Raw genomic sequence first — 9,167 nt, forward strand, 5'->3', positions numbered from 1 at the left:
AAGCTGATTTGTTAAATTAATAACAAACAACGCGTTGGAACGGAGGAGGTAGAGAGTCTTGGCGTCAGAATTTGACGTGGTAGAAAAGAAAATAACGAATGCACAGACCGTTATACCGTTATACTCCGCACTCGGCGAGGCCTTATGACGCAGCCGACGACCGTTAGGCTATTTATTTTGTTTCTTTAGGTTTTTTATCGTGACGACTACTCCACTGTGCCTCGGAGTCTACAGCGGAGATCCGGCAGGTTTTAGCAATTATTATTGTCGTTTATTATTAAATTATTAAAAACTGCCGTATCTCCGCTGGAGACTCCGAGGCACAGTAGTCGTCATGATAAAAAATCTAAAGAAACAAAATAAATAGCCTAACGGTCGTCGGCGGCGTCATAAGGCCGCGCCAAGTGCGGAGTATAACGGTCTTGGCATACGGTATGTATTGTGCATTCGTTATTTTCTTTTCTTTTCTACCACGTCAAATTCTGACGCCACGACTCTCTACTTCCTCCGTTCCAACGCGTTGTTTGTTATTAATTTAACGAATCAGCTTCAAATAGGGGTTGTGGCACCCCTGTAAAGTAAACAACAAAAAAATAGGAATATTCCGAGCAGCCAGAGCAGCTCCTCTCATCAAAGACGCCGTCCGAAACTCCAACGGCTCCTTTCTTGATTTTTTTTTCTTTTTATTCACTTTGTTACTTTATTTTGTTGTTGGGTTCGACTGCTCCCTTCTCTGTGACGATGGCGTCTGTGGACATACGTTTGGCAGGACTCTGGTTTGGCGTTTGTTTTGTCACGCGATGGTGTGGTCCGACCGTTCAACCAATGAGTTTGTTAGTATTGTGTCACGAGGTATAAAATGGCGGATGAAATAAAAATATTAAATGCAAAGAAGCGTGCAGTTCCCCCTCGGCGCTTTATTCTTCCAGAGGCGAGCATCGCAGTGCCATGGCGTTCAACTTGTGCCGTCCTCATGGCGCCATGAAAGACCCTCTTGAAGCAATTAATTAGCTTTAGCGCGTTGGCCTGCTCGGTATGTGGATGAGTCGTGAGGTGCCCAGGAGGAAGCCGGTCAAAGTTCAGTGCCGGGGCGAGGTCTCGGTACGGAGCGGTTCCTTTTTCGAAGGATCGCCACCTGACGCTTCTCCAACTCGTGAAAATCATCCTCCGGATGCCAGAACCTACCGTGCGGCGTCATTCAGCGGGAGGCTGATATCGCAAGTAAGACAATAACTGATTGGGCGAGCCTTTGTCGGGAGATTGTGGTAAATGCCGTCTTTAAGCATTGAGACATGATTGGTGGCGAAGGCGTGACTGTAGAACTAGACGAGAGTATGTTCGGTCGGCACAAGTACCATCGCGGGTATTTAAGGCCTGGCCAGTTGGTTTTCGGCGGTGTGGCGCGTTGCAGCGGGTGCTGCTTTCTTGTACCCGTGGAGACCCGTGACGCTAAAACCGTGCAAGGGCTAATAGCCGAGTGGGTCCACCCTGGAACAAGAATAATAACTGATTGTTGGGCTGGCTATCGCAAGCTTGCAGATGACGCTCGCTTCACGCACCTCACCGTCAACCACAAGCTGCACTTTGTCGACGCGAACACTGGTGCGCACACCAATACCGTGGATTGCACTTGGGCCCACCTCAAAAACTCTCTTCCATCTGGACGGCGCGAGAGCCACCATTTCACTGGTCACCTTGCAAAGTTCATGTTTTGGAGGAGAGACAAGGCGCGCGGAAACACTAATAGATTCCAGTCGTTCGTCGCTGCGGCCGCCAAAATCTAGAGCGCCGACGCAGACAGGGCGAGGATTCTGACGGCCCCGGTGACTTCGAGTGATCCGCTGCGCTGAGCCCGTCACCTGCCTGCATGCGTAAAGACGACTTATGCGCCAACCGCTCGTCAAGTGCTCGTTACGTCAGTTATAGGTTCTGGTAGCGGTCTAAACGGTCCTTTTCAGGGCCCCCATATTTTGCAAACGGAGCTGTGTTTTGAATGCGGCACCCCGTGTCTCTGTAAAAAGTTCACAGAAAAGCCCCAGCAAAGGTGTGTGGTCCCCAACTTGGATACCGGGTGTTATGATTCAAATAAAAATTGTTCTTGCTTATTTCGCGCCTTTGATCCGAATAAATACCGCAGTTGCAGTCGTCCCGCGGTGCTGTTGCTCGCCCATTCGCCGTCGGCGTGCCTCAGCTTCGTCGTCTTTGCTAGCACCGTACCGGCGAAGACGGCCTTTGATCCGAATAAATGCCGCCGCTGCAGTCGTCCCGCGGTGTTGTTGCTTGCTCGATCGCCGTCGGCGTGTCTCAGCTTCGTCGTCTTTGCTAGCGGCGCACCGGCGGAGGCGGTTGATCTGACACACCGCGTTCGGCTTTGGCTAGCAGACGGCGTTCGTAAAATGGCGTCAGCTGTTGCTGGCTTCACACGGCGGTACCGTGCGTGCTTCTATTCATTCGGCGTTCGTTGCCATGGTGACGGCGAGGAAAGCAGACGAACATTTTGATACGGAAGAACGCTGCGGCGCAGCGATACCAGGTGCGTTCTAAGGCCCTTCCCGCATGCTTTTCAATGGGCGGAAGGCGAACAAAAAGAGTTCGAAATAAGGACTTAACGCAGAATGCTGCATTTCTCCAGCGCCTCATAATTTGACGAGCCTTGCACGAAAAGCATGTTTTTAGACCGGAGTTTGAAGATAGTTTTTTTTACAACAACATGGGTCTAAAGTATCAATGTGCCGAGGGCGCTAACAAAACATGTCGCCGACAATAAAAAAATTAGAAAGGTTTAGTAGATTGTGTTTTCAGGCCACGCTATTTGTAGCGGGAGCTCGCGCTGCCACTTCGATGCATGCTCTAAAGCGTGCGCGCGCGCGCAGCGGTAGCGAGCCTTTGAAACCGATCTACTAAAACTCCATATTTAGTTGATTGTACGCTGCGGAAAGCGGGTCCAGTGGGAGCGTGATCAATCCGTGCTTCGAAATGACGTAACGATCTCCCTCTATGCTCCGTTGACACCTAATTTGAGACTGCAGCGGGGGGCCAAGCTCGGCACGGAGAGATCGAGGCGAATTCTCCGCCGAGCTCGCCACCCTCCGCGATTGGCCGGCGCCGTCCATGACGACACGCGCCGTCACTCCCTAGATCGTGACGTCAGAATGGAGGGTTTGAGGCAGTTGGAGAGTGGCATATTCGGAACTCGCGGCGAGATGCTGTGACGTCATTGTGACGGGGCAGAAGCCGCCGAGGAGAGCAATAGCTTGCCGGCTCCGACCTAGGCGAGTTTGGGCTAGTTGGGCGCGAGATGCGGAGAAGCGTCCAAAATGGCAGCGTTTCTGTTCGTGTTTCGCCGTCGGCGTAGGGATTTAAGCCACGGCAATGTGTTTGACAGGGACTACGTTGATTTTCAACAAGACTACCGCCTCTCCAAAGACGAGGTCAGGTGGCTGTGCGATCAACTGTGTGGCGAACCGGGCTTGAGGCGATGGAGCCGTGAATGGACCGTCGTCCCCGTCGTGAATCCTACAAAAAAATTCTACAAAGTGAAACCTAGAAGCAAATGTGTTTTTACGGCAATCTGCAACCGGGAACCCAATTTATCATTACCTACAAACTTTTATAATTATTGTGATGGTTTGCCGCGCTGCGTAGATGCAAGAAAAACGCACTTGATAAAGTTTAAACTAAAAAAAAAGTATAGGAGATGAATGGCGTAGACTAACAACTGTGTAATTTCTTTCTCATCTTTCTCCCTCCACACCGTATTTTGACGAACAAATTGGTCATTAGTTGTTTATACAGCAGGAGAACATGCCAGAACACGGTGACATTGTTGCCCACTGTAGATAAGCAATTTAGCCAGTGCAGCACAACCGCTAGCCTGGGGTCTTTAACATTCATCCCGCAGTAGTGTTACACGACCGGACGCCGGTACGATGCTCATCCAGATCGACACGGGCAGGGGTGGGGATTGAACCCACGATCCTGGGTTCTGCAGCGCGAGCTTTCGCTCCATGTGCACTCTATTTTGAAAAGCATATTGTGGCTGTGTGGCGGTGTGGGGGAGAAAGATGAGAAAGAAAATACACAGGGGTCTTTAACGTGCACCACGCAGTAGGGATACACGACCGCACGCCGGTACGATGCTCATTAAGATCGAAACGGGCAGGGGTGAGGATTGAACTCAGGATCCTGGGTTGTGTAAAGGAGCTTTTCTTCGACGTGCTCCGAGCTGGCGTGCGCTAGCCCAACCGGCGACCAGCGCCCATAACGGGGGCGCGGGTCGTTCGGGTGGAACCCGCGCAGCCCGAGTCGTTGGTATGGGCATCGGCGGTAGGTGTGATCTGCTTCTCCGCAGTGTAAGCACAGAGGGCGTCGGTCGGGCGTTCGCCACACGTCGGTCTTCCGGGGTGCGCGGGGCGCCTGGCAGGCGTACTGGACCTGGTCGTCGTGGCGTCGGTCGTACTGCGGCGCAGGAGACTGACGTCGGGGCGGCGCGACATAGGCGCGAGGAGGAGGCGGTGGCCGTGGGCCCACTGCGGCGTAAGTTAGCGTCGGTTCTTCCGGGACTGCTACACTTCTGGGAGCCTCTGGCTGAATGGCTCTCTGCACCTCCTCCCGCACGACCTCGGCGATGGAGAGCGAAGCTGGTCGGTCAGCGGCGGGTAGCAGCTTTGGGAGCTCCTCCCGGACGACGTCGCGAATGATCTCGCAAATGGCTGGGATGCTGGAGGCAAGGTCGCCGCTAGACGGCCGGGGGGCAGCGAGGCCGGGTAGTCGCTGGTAGTGACTGGCTCGGGCTTGCAGGGCACGCTCGATGTTTGTTGCCTCAATGACAAAATCTTGGACTGTTGTCAGAGGGCTGCGGACCAGGCCACCGAAGATGTCTCTCACGCCCCGCAAGAGGATCCGCAGCTTCTTTTCTTCTGTGGCCCGAGGGTCGGCGCTGGCGCACAGGCGCGGAACGCCCTCCACGAAGCCGGTGATGGTTTCGTTGGGGCCTTAGGTTCTGGTTCGCAGTAGATACTCGACTCTCTCTCGGCGGTTGCGGTTAATAAATGTGGCCTTCAGCTCGCTCTTGAAAATGTCCCACGATGTCAAAGAGGATTCATGATTTTCGTACCACTGCTTGGCGGTCCCCTCGAGCGAAAAAAAGACGTTGTGCAGGCGCTGCTCATCTGTCCAGTCATGGTGGCGGGCAACGCGCTCTTATACCCCTGTTATACCCCTGTAATGCCCCTGTTATACCGCTGTTACACGGGCACACTTAACTGCAGTTACGCTAAACCACAATTAGCGCACAATACTTGCCGACAACATTCTGCGGCGATGCAGTCAGAGCTACGGGCGAACGTGCGCTTGAGCATCTTGAGCACCCATCAAAGCAGTGCACGCGCTCTCTTCACTTCTTTTGAGATAGCTGTCCGAGGGTATAGTGCGGCATCTGTGCTGCCACGTAACCGCAGTTAAAGCTGAGTTAACCGCGGTTAAGTGTGCCCGTGTAACAGGGGTATTACACGGGCACACTTAACCGCGGTTAACTCAGCTTAACTGCTGTTGCGCGGCACCACAGATACCGCACTATACTCTCTGACAGCTATTTCAGAAGAAGTGAAGAGCGCGCGCGCACTGCTTCGATAGATGCTCAAGATGCTCGAGCGCACGTTCTCCCATAGCTTTGACTGCATAGCCTCGGAATGTTGTCCGCAAATATTGTGCGCTAACTGTGGCTTAGCGTAACTGCAGTTAAGTGCGCCCGTGTAACAAGGGTATTACAGGGGTATAACAGGGGTATTACACGGGCACACTTAACCGCGGTTAACTCAGCTTAACTGCTGTTACGCGGCACCACTGATACCGCACTATACTCTCAAACAGCCATTTCAGAAGAAGTGAAGAGCGCGCGTGCACTGCTTCCATGGATGATCAAGATGCTCAAGCGCACGTTCGCCCATAGCTCTGACTGCATCGCCGCAGAATGTTGTCGGCAAGTATTGTGCGCTAATTGTGGTTTAGCGTAACTGCAGTTAAGTGTGCCCGTGTAACAGGGGTATTACTGGTCGATCCAGTCTTCGACATCTTCGTACTGCCCGCCGTGGAATGGAGCAGCCGTCTGCGGTGCGACGGGCAGGTAAACGATGGTAGAAGCGGCCGGGGCCTGCGACTGCTGGTTGTTCATCGCCGGCCTCGTTGGCTGCTTGGTCCTGAGTGGCAGAAGTCCATGTTCCGGGTGTAGGCCTCGGATGCGGCGACTTGATCGGGTCTCGATCTGGTCTTCGTCGGGTCCTCCGGAGCTTGGGTTCGGACTTGTACTGCGGGAACTCGGAGGGCTACGCTGCGCGGACATGCGGTACCCAGCACCTCCACCAAAAATGTCACGAATGACAAGGTGAAACAATGAATAACTGGGAAAACTAAAAAGTTTAATGGGGGCGAGCTTGCGCCCAAAAATAAACTAAAAAGGAAATAGAAGATTACAGCAGATCGTCGCGGGCGTCGAAGTCGGCGGAAGAGCAGAGTCGAACGCTGGGCCGAAACTTCTGGAATAATCGGCGTAGAAGGTTCGGCGTTTAGGACATTCCGACCTCGAACAAGCACATGGTTCTCGAATTTACCAGAACATTAGGTTAGAGTCAACAAAAATGCGCTTCCGCGGCCAGGAATCGAACCCTAGCTTACTGCGTGGAAGGCACGCGCGATAACCGTTAAGCAACGAGCGCGCTGCCTTCTTGGTCAGATGCGCTCGCGTCAATAGCAATGTAAGCACAGATGCGTCAAACTCGGACACCGCGAAGCACATTCAGGAATGTAACAGTTGTACTCCGTACTGGTCAAAAACGGAAGTTTTACATAAAGAGCGGGTTTCTATGAAAGGAGTGGTGAAAGGGACAATAAGAGCAGGGTCTAACGGAAACTGCATAAGCCAACCCTTGACGCAACTTAAAAGCCACGGAAAAAAAATCCTAAGAATGTAAAAAAAAACCTTAGTTTTTTTTTTCTTTCTTTGACAGAAAGACAGATAGGTGTTTGAAGTGGCGTGAATTTTTGGGAAGCTTTGCACGGCTTTGGGTACAAAGCGCAGCAGTCGCAGTGTTCCTGATGTCACCCAGATGCATGTAGGGGGGCTCGCGCGGTGCATTATGGGACATTTCCCATAATGCACCGCGCGGTTACGCCGACGCCAACGCCGACGGCGACGCCGACGCCGACGCCGACAGCGACGCCGCTCAAGCCGGAAACGGGCGCCTAAGAGCTGCGCTCTAAATCTTTCACCTTTCCACTCTGGTGAAGAAGAAAGACCAGCGAAGCTGTACTATGGTGGGAATGAAGTAATGGCCGGCCGCATGTCGGCAAGCCAGAATGGAAAGGCTGGAAAGGTTGCTGTAATCTATAAGTGACGGCGGAAACCAGACAACCGGCAAGCCGGTTGTCTGGTTGCCTTCGTCGTTCATAGATGGCGGTAGCTATTCGGAGTTTTGTGTCAACATTTTATTGCCCATGGACACGATACTGGGGAAACTGTAACTTAACACCTCCGCTGTCATAAAAAGGCTCCCTCACGCCGTAATATACAATACAATATAAAAACCATCTTTATTTACTTACTTTGAAAAAAATACAATATAAAGCCCACATAAGCCAATAATGGCTTGTGTGTGGGACGCGACAGGAGTCTCTGCTTTTTAATGCACAGATAACTAAACCTCTCAGAAGCACTAGGTAGGCTCAATGGACTCATCTCAATGGGCTCATCATACAGGAGCCCAGTGGCAACCGCTGCGGCTAGGGCTCGGTCGAACAGAGCCTAACTGGCATGCCCACACCATGTGGAAGATGTCCGAAGACTTCTCCGCACAGTGCGGGCATTTTCCTGTATACTCTGGATCGAAGTGTTTTAAAACTGTCGGGCACAGCAGGGTTTCGGTGTAAAGACGGAGGAGTGTGCGTTCCTCCGCCTTTGTAAGGCCCTTACATGGCTTAGGATAAATTGCGTGGCCGAATCGGTATAATTGAGTAATTTCTCAAAACGTGAGGGCCAAATTGGGTTTGGGCTCCGTTTCGAAAAGGTCTGAAGGCGTTGCCCAGAGAGTGAGAGCGCGGCCGGCAGCGTCTGCCCTTTCTCTACCTTCGAGGCCCATGTGAGCAGGAGCCCAGACGATCTTTCGATACGCGGGGGCCCCGAGGTAGTCGCTATTTTGAAGGATGCGATCCGCAAAGACAGGAATGTACCCCTCTTCAATATTTCTGCAGGCCCCTCTTGGCTTTGTGATGATGACTCGCGAGTCCTGATCTGCGGCAGCTAGAGTGATGGCGATCTCCTCGGCATGTGCTATGTCCTGAGCTCTGAACGTTCGGCCGTTCACTGCGAGTTTTGGTGGACGACTGCGGCCGTACACCGCTCCCCATGGTGAGGGCCGGTATATAGACACCACCTTGCCCTTTGTTGACTACCAGCCAATGACTGGATACAAAACCGACGCCATGTTACAAGCGAAGGACGTTCATCGCCTTTCCCGGCTGCACATCCGGTCACAGCAACAACACCAAGTTCGACTTGACGAAAGCTATGATCTTGTTCCTCCCCAACGAAAGTGAAGAAACAAATTTCTTCTGGCCACCGCCCTTACGCCAGCGGGGACGGTGAGAAAAACGGCTTTAAAAATACATAGGCTATATTTCGTTCTCCGCCGCCTTCCTCAACCCCCAAAATACGTAGCCTCGCCCGTTTCGTCCTTACAAGATTTTCGTTCCAAGCTCACCGACATTATTCACGTCCCTAGGATGGCGCCGTTCTGCAGGTTTCATACCGACATATCAAACTGTTAGAAATAATACGAAAGACCCTTGGTTGCGAGGATTCTGGGAAAACCTCAAACACACGGCATTTGACCCTCGGGCCGTTCCTGATTAGTCAGATCTGAAGCTCTCTCTTATCATAAAATCGTCTTCCATATAACAATGTTTCAGCATTGCCGACACAGCAAATGTGTGCCGTGCAAAGTTTGAGCTGGGTAACGAATCATACTTGGACTCAAAATAGCGACGTGGGTTGTTTGGGGGGGGTTGTCGAGCGCTTTGAATAATATCGAGCACGATTAGTCCGTTTGAGAAATATAAAAAAAAAGACTGCTTTGCTAAACAATAATAGTTAATCAAGACCTGTCATAACATAC

General features: G+C 52.1%; 1 pseudogene; it reads right to left on the reverse strand.

Annotated features, from left to right (window-relative positions):
* Positions 1-7,745: 7,745 nt before the first annotated feature.
* LOC121836635 lies at positions 7,746-8,879 on the reverse strand (annotated as a pseudogene).
* Positions 8,880-9,167: the final 288 nt, after the last annotated feature.

The sequence above is a fragment of the Ixodes scapularis genome, unplaced genomic scaffold (assembly GCF_016920785.2).
Source record: "Ixodes scapularis isolate PalLabHiFi unplaced genomic scaffold, ASM1692078v2 PGA_scaffold2__306_contigs__length_199485367, whole genome shotgun sequence".
Taxonomy (NCBI): domain Eukaryota; kingdom Metazoa; phylum Arthropoda; class Arachnida; order Ixodida; family Ixodidae; genus Ixodes; species Ixodes scapularis.